Below are 15636 nucleotides of genomic sequence, written 5' to 3' on the forward strand. Positions count from 1 at the left end.
GTCCCCAAAGCCTTGAGACTGCGGCAAGAAGTGAGGGAATTTCTAGTGAAAATAAAGCTGGTTTGCCTCTATTATTGGTGGAGCATCCCAGGGTCATGTTCTGAAGCTTTGCAGCGCTGAGGATGAGCAACGTGTTGGTTTTCCCATGATGAAAAGCTCCAGTCCTCCTCGCCTCCGATGGGTTCAGAATCTGGGCTGGAAGAAGAGTGAGAGATGATGTGACAAGCAGGGTACAGCTGCTGTGGATTTGGTGATGCTCAGTTTGCTGGCAGATGTTCGCCCCCATCCCTTCTGCTCTGCAGAAGCCGAGCAAGGCTCTCTCAAAACCAACCTGGGAGCTCTCTTGGCAGTGCCACAGGCCCATTTCTGGGAAGGGGATGACTCCCTAGGTGGACAGCTGTGCCCTGCACCCCCGGACCCCTCTCTGGGGCAGGAAGCAGAGCTCAAGGTGGAAGGACCTTCTTGTTTGAGGTCATTTTGCCCAAACTGCAACGCCCAGCCTGGGAGCAGCCCAGGGCTCCTGCCCAGGGGCGACAAGAGCCTGTGCTGAGTCAATCCAGCTTTCCCCCTCCTTCCCATCTGTCTTTCCAAGGTCCCCATCCTCTGGTGTCAACACCAGCTTAATGAAAAAGCAGCAGATGTTGCTGTGATTTCAATTTACTCAAGATTTTTACCTAATGCAAATGGTCGTTTGCATCCAGCTGTGGCGAGGCAGCCTGTGCTGAGGCCCCGCATCCCTGCCTGCAGATCTCCTACCTGTCCCATCGCTGCCATGGCAGTGACTGACTTCCAAAAATCTTCTCCAGGAGGTCTCCTCCAGGTTCTGGGACCTGGTCTGACCCAGAAGGTGCAACAGGACTTGCAGCAGCTCCTGCTGAGGCAGAGGTGGGATCTGCAGGAGAGCATCGAGCATCGCCATGGCCTGGGTGGAAACATTTCTGTGTGTTTTGGAGGTTTCTCATGAAATGGAGGAATAATTGAGAAGAAGAGTGGTCAATAGCGAGTGATTCATCTGCCAGATTGAGCTTTGCTCTCCCCCTCAGGATTGCGGAAGCCAACTGTGATTTCCTGACCTTATCTCCTCTCCGAGTGGGTAAACAACAAACGAGCTCCTCTGTTGCTGCCTGGAGTAGCTGGAAGATAATCACAAGCAGATCTGGTTGGTTTGTTTGTCTGTTTGATGGGAAATGAACATCTTCTCCTCTGCCTTGTATTTTCACCACCCCAGCTCCTGTGTGTGGGCACAGCTCCCACATCGCTGTGGTACCACCAGGTCTGGGACCTCCACCCTCACCCAGAACATGCAATGCCATGGTCACAACACGCCTTGGAGGCTCTCTGTGTGTGGAGAGCACCTGCAGCTCCTCACCCCCACCTGCCCCGCATTCCTGAAGAACTCTGTGCCATTCCCAGCCCTCAGGGCCAAAGGTCTTCAGCACAGGAGGCACGAGCCCAGGGAAAGCACAAATTCACCTCCCGGTCTTCACCTCCTTCCACTTCTCCAAAAAAGACAGGAAGAGGAGACAGCCATGTGCTTGCAGAGCCAAAGCAGTCGTTTGCCTCCTTGTGAGACAGTTTCCAGTTGGTTTTGGTGGTCTGCAGACCAAAAATGGAATGGCATTCCAGTCCAGACATCCCTTCATGGAGACTCCTCCCTCCCTCCTGCCAGAGGAGCTGAGATGGGCACAAGGGGAAGGCAAATCTTCTGTCACTGGAAAAAACATCCTGCATTTCCCCCTGGAGCAAAACAGGGGAGGAAGAAGTGTGGTGGGTGTGAAGCCCATCAGAAATCTCAGCCTGATTAGGAACAATGATCCCCTGACACGGAGCAGCAATTTACAGGCACCATTAGCCCACGCCAGAGAGAGAGAGAGGGATGCCAAGAATGTCCTATTTTCCGCACCTCCAGAATGCCACATGACTCGTGGGGGATAAAAATAATTAGCTGGAGCATCTCAGGGATGATTGACAAGTACCCAGGGGCTGGGAGTTCCCCCGGTGTGCCGTCCTCATCTCCAGCACTGTGAAAAGGGAGAGCTTTGCCAAGAGCCGGCTCTGGATGCTGCAGGATCCGTGGGAGTGGGATGGGCCGAGGAGAGCTTGGGGAGTCACTCCAGCCTGCACACAGGACCCTGCTGCATCTTCATCCTGGGGTGCTGCCCCTAAATCTGCTGCTGCCAGGGGGGGTTTGGTCACACAGGGACGAGCCAGGCTTTGGCTGTCCCCTCCTGACGCAGGTGGGACTTGGACCCCGCCGTCTCTTCCCTCCTTCATCAACCTCTGAGCAGCCTCTCGGCGTTTGAACCTTTTGTGGTATTTTTAAATTATTAATTATTATTAATTAAAATTATTATTTATAATTACTCTTGTTAAATGAGTTAAATGTCATGAATAACAGAGGAGGTTCAGGGACAGGGCTGGGAAGTGGCTCCACAGGCTACAGGGATGAGTGAGGAATTCAGGAAGAACCTTTCCATCACTCCCCCACCTCCCAAGCCCACATGCCCAGACAGGACCTCGTCCTTTCCAGCCAGTTTCCCACCAGCCATTGCTTGGATCCCCCTTCTCCCAGCTCTTGGCCTCTTCTTCCTCATTCTGTACTGTTTAACCCACCACTGCCAGGCCTGCATGCCCTGTCTCTCTGGTCAGGCACAGCTGGGTCACTGGTTTTGCATTGCTCATAAACTCACTGGGAGCTGTCTGTTGTGTGAGTCAAAGCTGGGACAGGGCAGCAGAGGGGTTTATGTTCCTGAAAGCAGCCACAAATTTCACATGAGCCTTTCCAGAATGAAAGGCTGGGCAGGGGAAAACACAAAACTTGTGTTTTGACATCTTCCAAGCATCTCCTTTTGTGCTAACTCAGCACTTCTTGGTTAAAAAAAAAAAAAAAGCCCCAACTATTCGTGCTGTCTGTGTTGGGAGGAGATCCAAAACAGCTCAGAGCTGGGGGCTGGAGCATCCCACAGGCATCACCTCAGGGCTCTGGAGCAGGGGTCCAGTGCTGGTGTTTATTTGTCTGTTACCTTTTATGGGTTTATGGTATATAAACTTTGGGATCAGTTTGTGAGTCAAACTGAGCAAGAGCTCCTTGTGCACTTGGATAGTGGGAATATTGGGAAAAGGTCCCTCAAAATGGGCTTCCCCATGGGGTGGAAAGCTGATACTCCATTAACAACAGCAGCAGCACCTGCCAGCTTGTTCTGTGTCCTCGGAGGTTCCTTTGCTGTGACTGAGCTGGGTCATTTCTGCTTCAGTCTGGTAGAGCCAAGCACACCTGGTGAGCAGGAGCCGGGTGTGGTGGGATTGGTGAGCAGGAACCAGGAGCTGGGATGTCATTAGTTCTGTCCTAATTGCTTTGTGCATGTCTCAGTCTAAAGAGGGGAGCAGCCCTGGGGGAGTTGCTGCTTCTCAGCCCATAACACTTCAGAGGTGTTGGATGGAGAGCAATAATGAGAACTGCCAGAAAAGAGAAAAAAAATTTTAAAATCGAGCAAAAAAGTCAGAAGGAAACTCAACTATTTCTGCTGCAGAAGCTCCTGGGAGCCGTCACTCAGACACCTGGTGCTCCCTCCCTTGCTCTTTCCTCACCTCGTCAGGCCAAACCAGCTCAGATTCACCATCACCCTCCGAGAGGAACGAGGCCAAAACATTTCATCTATTGACGTGTTGCTGCCTTTTTTTGCTATTGATTCCTTAATTAAAAAAGAATAAAATTCCACCAAAGCAGACATTTCTCCAAAACACTCCATCAGTCAAAATAAAAAAAAAAAAAAAGAAGAGGAAACAAAATCAATGTCCTATTAAAAAAAAAATGAAACACATTTGGGAGCAGATTTTGGAGCAGCCCCAGCAGTCCCTTTTCTAACGAGTTCTGTTTTCTCTGCCTTCCCATGCTCTCCAGTCCCTTTTCTCTTCACTGTCGTCCTTTCCTCTGGAACTTTTCCCACAAATCCCACCATTTCTGGTAGGGTTGTCACCATCTCTAGAGGGTGAAGCCAAGGGAACCTGCCTGTTTCCCTGCAGGGCCCTGTGCACAGGCACCGTGTCCCTAAGGATGGGTGACACCTCTAGCTTTGCGCTCCTCTCAGAGAAAAACCTTTGGCAAATCATGGAGGCACAGCAAACCCAAAGCCAGTATTCCCAGGGTGTCATGGCTTTAAGCAGGATTCCTGCTTTTCCAGCCCCATTTTCCTACCACTGTGCAATTTGCAGGCTCTCTGGGAGTGCTGCATTAATGGCTCTGGCTCCATAGGGATGCCTTCACAGAGGGACTTGACTGTGAACAGCCACCCCAGGGGATTCCCTCCAAGCAGAGGTTTAAAGATTTGGGTAATTTATCTTAAAATGGGGGTGTGTTAATGGTTGAATCAGGATGAATGATCCCGGGAAAGGCTGTGGGACTGGAGGGCAGACAAGGGCACTTAAAGTGTCTGTGAGGCTGAACCTTTTCCACATGGAGCTGTGCCGCTGCCTGATAAGGGATTCAGCCCAAACGCAGATGTGTCAATGCTGGAACATTGGGATTGATCGTGCTCCATCCTGGATGGGCTGGATTTGGTTTCCTTTGAAACGTATGGCCCGGCCACGTTGGAGATAAGGAATTGCCCTGCATTGATCAGACTCGGCTGACGGATGCTGGATTCATCCGCAGGGATTTGCTCAGCCCTCACTGCAGAGCGGCTGAAGGTCTGCAGAGCCCGTGACCTCAGCAGCTCAGGGACACATCCCTGGCATCCAGCAAGCCCCCGTGGCATCTGCCACAACATCATCATGGGCTTGTTTAGCCTGGAAGAAAGGAGGCTCAGGGGAGACCTTATCACTCTCAGGTGGATTAGGTAGGGGTCAGGCTTTTCTCCCAGGCAACCACTGACAGAACGAGAGGACGCGGCCTTAACTGCTCTGGAGGAAGTTTAGGTTAGATGTCAGGAAAAAATTCTTCACTGAAAGAGTGATTGGGCACTGGAATCATCTGCCCGGGGAAGTGGTGGAGTCACCGTCCCTGGACATGTTTTTAAAAAGCCTGGACGTGGCACTCGGTGCCATGGTTTAGTTGATGAGGAGGTTAGGTTAGGGCATAGGTTGGAGTTGATGATCTAAAAGGTCTTTTCCAACCTCGTTCATTCTGTGATTCTGTGATCAGTGGCTTGGTCTGTTTGATCTTTAAATGCTCTGCACGGTGCTTAAAGCAGAGCTGGGGGTTGTTCCTTGTTTGCCAGAGCTGGATGTCCAGTTCCAGTTACACTTTTCCCTGAGGAGACAGTCAGCATGGCATCCCTGGCATTCCCATGTCCTGAATGAGGGAGAGGGTTTAGGACCCTGTCCGGCACAGCAGCGGGAGGATGCTGTGAGGTGAGAGAGGCTGTGGAAGAGGCTCAGGCCAGGTGTGTTGGACAGGGAGTGTTTTTGTCAGGCTGGAGCCGCCGGGCTGGGTGCCACGGGGGGGTTGAGTCCCGCTGTTTGCACGGCCGCGGTGCTGGGGAGAGGGGAGAGAAGCAAGGCACTGACAGATCCGGGACATGGGATTAGGCTCTTTCTAAGGCCTTCCTTTATTATTTCTGATGGTGTCTTACACCTGGGAGGGCTCGGCTGGTGCCCAGATCAAAGGTCCCAGCTCCCAGCCCTTCCCACCTCGGCTATCCCAGTGCCACCACAAAGCAAGAGCAAAGCACTGAATGTCCACATCCCTGCAGGGCTCCCTGGTGTGAGCTGCCCTTGGTTCCTCTGCAGCAGCACAGCCGGGGATCTGAGTGGGAATGTCTCCTGGTGGAGGCTGTTGAGAGCATCACTCAACCGGCTGCCAAGGAAGGAGGGATGCAAGGACTTCCAGCTGGTGACCTGCAAATGGGAATATTCACAGAATCCAACAATGGTTTGAGTTGGAAGGAACCTTAAGGCTCATCTCAGTCCATCCCTGGACTTCCCTTCCACTGTCCCAGGCTGCTCCCAGCCCTGTCCAACCTGGCCTGGAATGCTCCCAGGGATGGGGCAGCCACAGCTTCTCTGGGCACCCTGTGCCAGGGCCTCCCCACCCTCACAGGGAAGGATTTTTTCCTGTGTTTTCTCCATCCCTGGCTGTCCAGGTTGGATGGGGCTTGGAGCAACCTGGGATAGTGGAAGGTGTCCCTCCCCATAGCAGGGGGTGGAATGGGATGGGATTTACGGTCCCTTCCAACCCAAACCAATTCTGAGATTTTACAAAAGCAAAGGCGTCCTTCTTCCATGAAATGGGAGTGATGCTTCAAGTCATAGCTCCAAGAAGTGCCAGGGAGATTTTTCCCAGCCTGGCCTAAGGTCTTGTCTTTTCTCACCCTGGAAAAGGGTCAGCACCAGCGCCACGATGGTGAAAATGAGCTCCTGAGCTGGAAACTCACATCTCGTTCTGCCTTCTTGTCCCTGAGCACCAGGCAGGAGCCCGGGATCGAGGCTGGAAATGCAGCAAGGCTCAAAATACAAACCTGCCCTCGCCCTCCTCAGCCTGCAGGGAGTTGGGAAGGGCTGTGCCCATCCCTGGGATCTCCCACCCACCGTCTGCCCTGGCTGTAGGCTGACAGGGAGTTCTCCTGGTGCTGAACGCTGGGAGGTGGTGCCTGCCTTGCTCTCGTGCCCTTCCAGCTCCTTACCTTACACGAGGGTTGGTGTGCCAGGCTCCCAGCCAGGCCCATCCTAAGGGAAATGCAGGATTCAGCTCTGCTGAGGCTCCCAGGCCCATAAGGTGCTGTTAGGATAGTAAATACCACAGCTAATTAACAGAAGAGGTGTTGGCTAATGAGCTCAAGGCACGTGCAGCCTCAAAGCAGATCCAGATAATCAAGCCCCAAACCTTAACGACCAGGTCCCAATCTCCCATGTCATCCCACTGCTCTTCGTCCCTGAATTTCCATGGCACCTCCTGGGAGGAGACAGGCAGGATTTCTCCCACCCCATCCTGCAGGAGAGAGGATCTAAGAGCAGCTCTCACCAGAAGGAGGAGGCCAGCTCAGGGGGTTTGCTCCTCTTTTCCTTTTTTTCCTATATTTTAATGAACAGTAATAATGTCCCTGGGTTGTTTTTTTTTTTTTCCTCTCTCTCTTTCTTTCTGTTTTTTTAAACAATTTGAAACTATCTGACATACGGGAAAAATAATGAATTCGGGTTTTCGCCTGCACTCTCTGATCTGTCAGTCTGCACCCGGGAGCTGTGCTCAGGGGGAGGAGGAGGCAGGGGTGCTGGCCTACATTGGGGAGATAATGATGTTCCTGCTGATCCCCCTTCCAGGAGAAGGTTCAGGCATGTCCCGCAGCTGAGGCGAGCCAGGGTTTGCCACAGCCTTTTCCTTCAGCTTTGTATTTCTCTTTGTGGGAGGGTGTTCGCAGCTACAGTAAAGCGAGATGTGCTTGGAGCGTCTCTGCAATCTCATGGGCTCTTCCCTGATTCCCAGGGGCTCAGGGACTGGATCCACCAGGTCCCTGCTGCCTCCAAAGGAGATTAACCCAGGCCTGTGCTCTTTAGTTTCAGCATCAGCCCCAAAAGCATCTCTAACCATCAGCCAGGGTAGGATTAGTGAGGGTGCTGCAGCCTCTGTGGAGTCACTGAATCCCAGAACCATTTTGGCTGGAAAAGAACTCCCAGACCATCGAGTGCAACCTGTGACCAATCCCTCCTTGTCAGCCGGCCCAGAGCACTGAGTGCCACATCCAGTTGTTCCTTGGACACCACCAGGGATGGGGACTCCAATACCACCCTGGGCAGCCCCTTCCAGTGCCTGACCCCCTTTCCATGTAGAAATTCCTGCTGATGTCCAACCTGACCCTCCCCTCATGCAGTCTGAGGCTGATTCCTCTTCTCCTGTCCCTTGTTCCCTGGGAGCAGAGCCAGATCTTCACCTGGTTCCGCTCTCCTGGCGGGGAGTTGTCCCCCCCGAGCCTCCTTTTGTCACAGAAAGCCCCATGTGGGACACCCAAACCACAGCCCCCTGCCGCCCCTCTAAAGCGGGTGGGGGTTTTGCCGTGCTCCCAGCATGGGACTGGCACAGGTCTCGGTGCAGGGCAGCTGGGCAGAGCTGGGGGCTGGCACAAGAGCAGGGATGGAGGGATAATCCAGCTAGGAGAGCCTGGGATTCAGAACACCTGGTCTATCTGTGCCTCAGTTTCCTCTGTGCCCAGAGGCTGCCCCTGGATCCCTGGAAGTGCCCAAGGCCAGGTCGGACGGCGCTTGGAGCAGCCTGGGGCAGTGGAAGGTGTCCCTGCCCATGGCAGGGGGTGGCACTGGATGAGCTTTAAGGTCCCTTCCAGCTCAAAGCATTCCACAATTCCATGATTTTATACTGGGAGGGGGATCCCCAGCACAGGGGGATCCTATGTGTGATGGGGCTCTTATCAGTAAATTTGATTACATCAGTTGTAACGAGGCTGGATGGGCCTCATTTTTCCTCCATTCCTCTCCCATCCCTGCTGACACATTTGGGAAGCTTCACCCTGCCTTTCCTCCGTGCTGACAGGCAGAATTGGAACCATTAATCACGGCTGTCCTGGATCACGGACCCACCTCTCTCAGTCGTGGGCAATACTCTTCAGTTTAACAGGCAGCAAAACAGCTCCCTCCGAAATCCTGAGTTAGGGCTTGGCCGTAGCTGTTGACAGGATCCATCCAAAAACACCACCTTGCTGGGGAGAATTGAACGAGGACCTGGCAAATGCAATCTATTCTTTGGCATTGTGTTGCTCCTTCAATTGGGAGAGAAAATTTGAAGTTTTTTACTCTTTGCAGAGTGAGCATTCTGAGTAAACAATCCATACCTGGCCAGCTACCTGCCTGCACAGCAGCTGGCTCTTTGTTAGAGTGGGGAAGGGGGCTGCCAAAACTTCTTTCTCCTCGTACAGAAGGCTTTTCAGTAGAATACAAATGCTCGCTTATCCCATGTCACATCTGCTTGTGTGCTCTCCAAAATGGATGCTGCCCAGAGCCAGCTCTCACAAAGGATTTCAGAACTTTGATGTTTGGTTTAATTCCAATCCGTTGTGAAAAGTGAATATTTAAAACACTCTGTAGCCAAGAATATGGGAGCAAACCCCTCCTCAGCATGAAAAAGCAAAGAGTATTCCAGTGATATTCCTCAATCTGACCTGGAGAGGGCTTAGATGGAGGAAAATCAGCCCCTCCAGGGCACTGAGTGGGAAAGCAGAGCTGAGCTTTGCTGCAGTGAGATGAAACCATCTCTAGGAATCATTTCTGAATTTAAGAGATCTGCATTCTCCAGCAAGACACTGTTCCACTGGAGAAATCCATCCTGCTGACCCTAGAAATGTGGAGCATGAGAGACTTTCAGCGGCCGCATGAAAAAAAGGACAAATCATTAGGAGAAAGTAGAATGAAAATGAGGGAATTTTAGGAAATATTGGTGATTTGTTTTTCATGAGTTCCTTAATGTGAGGAGGGTCCATGAAAGGCTCAGCTGCAGAGACAGGAGGGAAACAGGGATACAGGTGTCTGCTTGGGATGGAGAGGAGGCAGCACTGCTGGCAGCCCCACGGGCCCCTCCCGCTCACACACACACTGAAGTGCCACAAGACAAATAGGACCAGGAGAGAGATGCACTATTTAAACTTTCATCACTATTTTTCTCCCTGGCTCCCCTTGTTTCTTTTGATTTATTTTTTAGTGTGTTTTCCCCAGGCTGTACTGTTCGCCTGCATCTCTTTCCTCTCCTTCTTCTCCCGGCAGCAGCCGCGCCGTTCCGGGGCACTGGCAGCTGCCCAGCATTTTTCAGGCTGTCCAAGCTCAGCTCCCGTGGGTCAGCAGGAGGAACAAGGCAGCAGAGCAGCACCAGGCTGGGGAAGATGTGGCCAGGACATGGCAGGGACAACAGGGAACAATGCCATGCCAGTCTCAGCAGGGCCAGAGGCTGGCAGCACACAGGAGAGGGCTGGATGCTTGGAAACAATGCCAGAGCTCACCCCAGAGCCAGCGTGGCCTCTGTAAATTGACTGTGGACAACATGGACTGGGTTGTTTTCAGCCTGTCTTGTGTAGGGAAGGTGCAGACAGCTCCGGGGATTGTTTTGCACAATCACAGAATCATGGAATGGTTTGGCTTGGAAGGGACCTTAAAGCTCATCTTGTTCCACCCCCTGCCATGGGCAGGGACACCTTCCACTGTCCCAGGCTGCTCCAAGCCCTGTCCAGCCTGGCCTTGGGCACTGCCAGGGATCCAGGGGCAGCCACAGCTGCTCTGGGCACCCTGTGCCAGGGCCTGCCCACCCTCCCAGGGAACAATTCCTGCCCAATATCCCATCCAGCCCTGCCCTCTGGCACTGGGAAGCCATTCCCTGTGTCCTGTCCCTCCATGCCTTGTCCCCAGTCCCTCTGCAGCTCTGCTGGAGCCCCTTTAGGCCCTGCAAGGGGCTCTGAGCTCTCCCTGGAGCTTGTCTTCTCCAGGTGAGCACCCCCAGCTCTCCCAGCCCGGCTCCGGCCCTTGGAGCATCTCCATAGCCTCACGCCAGCAGCTCTGTGTTCTTCCTGTGCTGAGGACCCCAGAGCTGGACTCAGCTCCGTGGATGGGGTCTCGCAAGGGCAGAGCAGAAGGGCAGAATCCCCTCCCTCATCCTGCTGCCCACACTGCTGGGGATGAGCCCAGGATACAAAGAAAAGGATAAAAAGAGTGTTCAGCATCCCGCTGAGCAGCTGCAGACAGGAATGGTCTCCAGGTTTCAGATGCAGGATGCAAAGGAAGATCTGATCAGTCATACTTGAAGGGGGAATAGCACACGCTGGAGTCAGGAGCCCTGTGCTGACCCCGTCTAAACTCAGACCACTCGCTCTGTATTGTTCATTTTTCCTCACCTGCCAAAGCAAAAGGATTGAAATCCTAATTGCTTTGGGATGGGGAGGGGTAGAATGGATGCACGTCAAGACAGTGGAGGGGAGGATGCAATTGGCATCCAGGGCTGGGTTCCCTCCAGAGCTCAGGTCACTGAGCCCCACAGTCCTGCCCCAAGTCCCCAGTTGGTGCTGCCCTGAGAAGCCCAGCCCGTGCCAATGCTCAGACAGCAAAATCCCTGCCTTTTAAGTGTTGGACAAAACCTAAGAGTCTGTTTATATCCTTCCTAGCTCTGAAGAACTGCTGGAAATCGGAATCCTAAATGTGTAAAGGCCTGATAAATGGAAAGCTCAACACTCCTGGAGCTGTAAGCTGCTCTGCAGTGGTTTAGGCCCTCATGATTTGCAGCCTTCAGGGTTGATAATACAGTGAGACCCTGAGCAGTCTGCTGGAAAACTCTGCCAGAAACACAATCCCTGTAATGGCATTCTCTTATCCAGTGTAGCAAGCTTCATCCTAAAAGCAGTTTCGTGTTCTGGCCCCTTTTCCTCCCCTTGGAAAGCTTTCCTAGACACTTGATGAAACAGAGAACCTTCTTTCTCTCCCAGCACCCACATTTTCCTGCTTTTTCCTTTGTCTTCTCCCAACATTCTCCTGGTTCTTTCACTGTTACTCATCACAGTGAAGCCTCCCAGCCTTCGCTTTGCCAATTAAACAAGCCAACCTCTGCCGATCTCGCCCGGTAGGAGAGCTGCTCTTTTCCTTTGATCAGCTCCACAGAATTCTGCATCCATGAGTGTGGCCAAAACCCCCCAGAATCTCAAAAGCATCGTGCAGAGCAACACCACTAAAGCTCCAAAACGCCCCCAAGGCTGGTGGGGAAAGCAGCCACTGGCTGGGAAGAGGAGGCAGCTCCCTGCAGTTCTCAAGCAGCGAAGAGGATGTTCCGATCCCAAATGAGGCACAGAAATGATGCCACAGCCAATTAACTCTTCATTCTGCTGAATATCATTAGCAAAGAGCTTACTGCCAGAGTCACACCCCCCCCAAAGTCTTGATACATTGACCAGCTTTTGGACCAGGACAGGATAATAAATGCACAGAATATTTGGGGCTGGAAGGGACCTTTAAAGGCTGTCTAGTCCAACCCCCTGCCATTTTTTCTGAGAAGGAGATTTTTCTGAGAACTTTTATGATTTTTTTTCTGAGAAGGAAATTCCAGCAGAGCGGGTAGACTTATAGGAGAGCAGAGGATTTGTTTAAGAATCCCCATAAGTTTTTGGTGTGGCAAAAAAATTCATGCCACCCTATAAGTTATTTGCTATAGAATCTGATCAGTTATGGCTGGCAGGGGAGTTAGATTTAAAAATTTAAAATTATGACAATGATGAAGAACATTCCAGCAAACACACAAACCCAGCAGCCAGATTTGAAGCTGAAAAGCAGTGGCTGCTCAGCCCAATTCTTCACACCTTCCACTAGATCAGAGGATCAGGATCTTCCAGGAAGGGTAAGGAGCCCAGAGGGTGCAGTTTGGATGCTGCTTCTTTCACAAGTGCCTTGCCAGCCAGCAAACCTGGACTCTGAATGCCCTGGTGTGGAGCAGAGATGGGATTTGCAAAGGGTTTGTGTTCCAAAACCTCCCCAAGGACTGCACGGGTCAGGGCAGCGCCGGATGCGGTCAGGCCCAGCAGCTGCTGTGTGATGCCTCCTAAGCCTGACTTGTCTACAAGAGCTGAACGTGCCTCCCTGACAAAGCTGCAGCGCCGGGTCTGAATGCACAAACACTTCAGGCAAAGCTCCCACATCCGCCCTCGCTGCATGGGAGGCTGAGCTGAGCCAGCTGAATCCCTCTGGGCTGGCTCCCCGGGGCTTCCCCTGCTTCCCTGTCTGCAGAGACAAAACACAGGAGCAAAGGCACCCTTGTTCAGCTCGGCTTTGTCATCTCCTCAGGGCCTCATGTTCCTGCCGAGTGCTCGCTGGGAGGCAGCTGTCCCCACTGGGGATGCTCTTGATTCATCACAGAGTCACAGAATGGGGTTGGAAGGGACCCTAAAGCTCATCCAGTGCCACCCACTGCCATGGGCAGGGACACCTTCCACTGTCCCAGGCTGCTCCAAGCCCCAATGTCCAGCCTGGCCTTGGGCACTGCCAGGGATCCAGAGGCAGCCCCAGCTGCTCTGGGCACCCTGTGCCAGGGCCTGCCCACCCTCCCAGGGAACAATTCCTTCCCAATATCCCATCCAGCCCTGCCCTCTGGCACTGGGAAGCCATTCCCTGTGTCCTGTCCCTCCATGCCTTGTCCCCAGTCCCTCTGCAGCTCTGCTGGAGCCCCTTTAGGCCCTGCCAGGGGCTCTGAGCTCTCCCTGGAGCCTTCTCCTCCCCAGGTTGAACACCCCCAAATGATTTACACTTGTTCTCTCAGCTTTGGGGCTGGGAAGCACCTTCCAGTGTTTCGTGGCACATTGTGATCACCAGGAGCATCCTCTGGTCACTGTTATTTAACTCCCACACGAGCTGGGCCCAGATCCCCAAGTGCCACAGACCCCATGGGGAAGGGGAGCCATGAAGATGAGCAAGGCCTTATCCAAGGGATTTCATTGCACAGGGGGCTCTTGTGCTGAGTCTAACACCAGCTGAACATTCCTTGCAGGTATTTGGCTCGGGGCAACCCTCAGGGGCTGCTCATAGCCTGCCTCTCCAGCCCAGCAGCTGGGTGGCCCTTGCCCACCAGCAGGTGCTGGGGTTGACTCACTTAACACTGAAGGAGAGGTTGGCCCCAAGAAGAGGAGGTTGGTTACACAAACCCAGCAGCGGTGAGGTACCAGCCACAACAACCCAGGAAAACAGCCTTAATTAGGGAAAACGTACTGGTGGCTGCAGGGCTTTTTGCTTCCTCCACTTCCAGGACCTGGCTGCTGGAGGATCCTGTTAGCTCAGTAAATATTGCTAATGACTGAGGCTCTGTTTGCTTGCCACATCCTTGTCCAGCTGCCGGGAGCATTGAGAGACATCCACGTCATTCCTGACTCAAAGGCAGTGCTAGCCTGGGGTCTCAGCCCAGCGCTGAAGAATCCTGTGGGGGCTCACTAATTAGTCAGGGGGAAGTTGTGCAGGGTGGGACAGTGTACAGGAAAGCCTCTAACAACTAATTTAAAAAGCTGATGAATGCACCAAGAGCACCATCATGTAAAGGTGTTTCTTTATGCTGATGTGCTGTAAGATGCACTCTCCCAGAGGGCAGGGAGCAGAAACCCCAAGCTGTCCTCTTTCATCCAGGCAACCCACATGGAGAATATATTGAGCCTGTCCAAGGCTGGTTTAAAAATATTCAGTAATCCCTTTACTTTGACAGAAAATGAGGGGTTTGGCAGGGAGAAGTTTGTCAGCATTTCTGTGGAAAGTTTTGTCTGCGGTGAAGAGGGGGACGAGTGTCCAGTTGAGGTCTTGAGGGCAATGTGAGGAACAGGAGATTTTCTGCTGGGGTGATTCACCTCCACCCCGGGAGGTTTCACTCTCATGTCCATTTGGGGATATATATGGAGGCTCCCACCCCATAAAGAGCCACATGTCATGGACTCATGGAATCATTCAGGTTGGAAAAGCCCTCTAAGCCCATCGAGTCCAACCGTTCCCCCAGCACTGCCAGCGTGTTCACCACTAACCACGTCCCCAAGTGCCACATCTGGGGATCCCCATCCACCACTCCTTGGGACTCCACCACTGCCTTGGGCAGCCTGTTCCCACCTGACCACTCTTTCAGTGAAGAACTTTTCCCTGATATCCCAACTACACCTCCCCGGGTGCACCTTGAAGCCCTTTCCATCCAGCTCTCTGCTCCTACTCCTGTGGGCTGGAGCCATCCTGGATCCCTTCTCCATCATTTTCATCTTCCCAGGCACAAGCGGGTTAACTGCTTTTGCTTTGCTGTCATGAAAAACCCCCCCTGCAGCCCCAAACAACGCTTCCTAATTATATCCCTGGTTTAATCAGGAAGGCTAGCGCTTCCATAGCTACGTGATTAAAAATTAGGAGACCAGATTCTGTAGTGGTGCCTCATAATAACAACCAATCCTGGGAGCTCAGTGGATGAATAATGGATCATGGCTCCATGCTACCGGCTTCTTGCTTTCCCTGCTTTCTTCTTCTCCACTTTTTATCTGTCATTCTCCTCCTCCTCCTCCTCCGCGTCCTCTCCCGGGCTGGAGTTGGTGTGGGGAAGAAATACATCCATCCTTCATTTTACAGAAGTTAGCAAGACATCACAGATTCCTCTTCATCAGCCCCTCCACCCCAACCAAATTCCCTCTTAGGGAGCCTGGAGACATCAATAATTCACGGCTACCTGGAGGACTGGGCGATGAAAACCAGTTACTTGGGAAGAGGTTGCCAGGGCCCATCCTCTCCTCATCGCCATAAGCAGCTCCTCAAGGCTGGCTGCTGATCCCACGGGGAGCGAAACTGTGAAAAACAAGGATTTCTGGCACAGGGCAGACAAGTGATTCCATGTTTGTTTGCTTTATGTTGTCCTCTATCCCATAATATCCCCTAGTGGGCAGCTAAGGGACACCCTGGATTGCTTTGCTGGGGAGATGTTGCTGCAGGAATACCAGGAAAAAAAGTCAGGAATGCCAAACATCACACCACAAAAGTGCCTTCATTAAATTCCAAGATGGTCTTCAGAAAAAGATTTGTGGGCTGGTTTTTTCCCCACTCTACAAGATGAATTTTCAATATTTTTTACAAGCAGAGGTCAAATTCAATTAATGGATTCAGCGAAGGGAAAAAAACTATTGAAAAATGCCAGATTTGGTTTTAAACAGCATAAACTCATCCAATGAA

At 52.4% G+C, this 15636-nt stretch overlaps 1 protein-coding gene and 1 long non-coding RNA gene across 4 annotated transcripts in view; one reads left to right on the forward strand and one right to left on the reverse strand.

Moving 5' to 3' along the window:
• KIRREL3 (kirre like nephrin family adhesion molecule 3) overlaps positions 1–15636 on the forward strand; it is a 345138-nt gene that overhangs the window by 271763 nt on the left and 57739 nt on the right. The gene's annotated exons all lie outside the window — the stretch shown is intronic.
• Positions 5020–12806, reverse strand: LOC125338186. The gene is made up of 3 exons (XR_007208218.1): positions 12795–12806; positions 12536–12539; positions 5020–5143 (listed from the first exon to the last, which is right to left on the reverse strand). It is a non-coding gene; the product is annotated as an uncharacterized LOC125338186 (long non-coding RNA).

Source organism: Corvus hawaiiensis, chromosome 25 (assembly GCF_020740725.1).
Source record: "Corvus hawaiiensis isolate bCorHaw1 chromosome 25, bCorHaw1.pri.cur, whole genome shotgun sequence".
Taxonomy (NCBI): domain Eukaryota; kingdom Metazoa; phylum Chordata; class Aves; order Passeriformes; family Corvidae; genus Corvus; species Corvus hawaiiensis.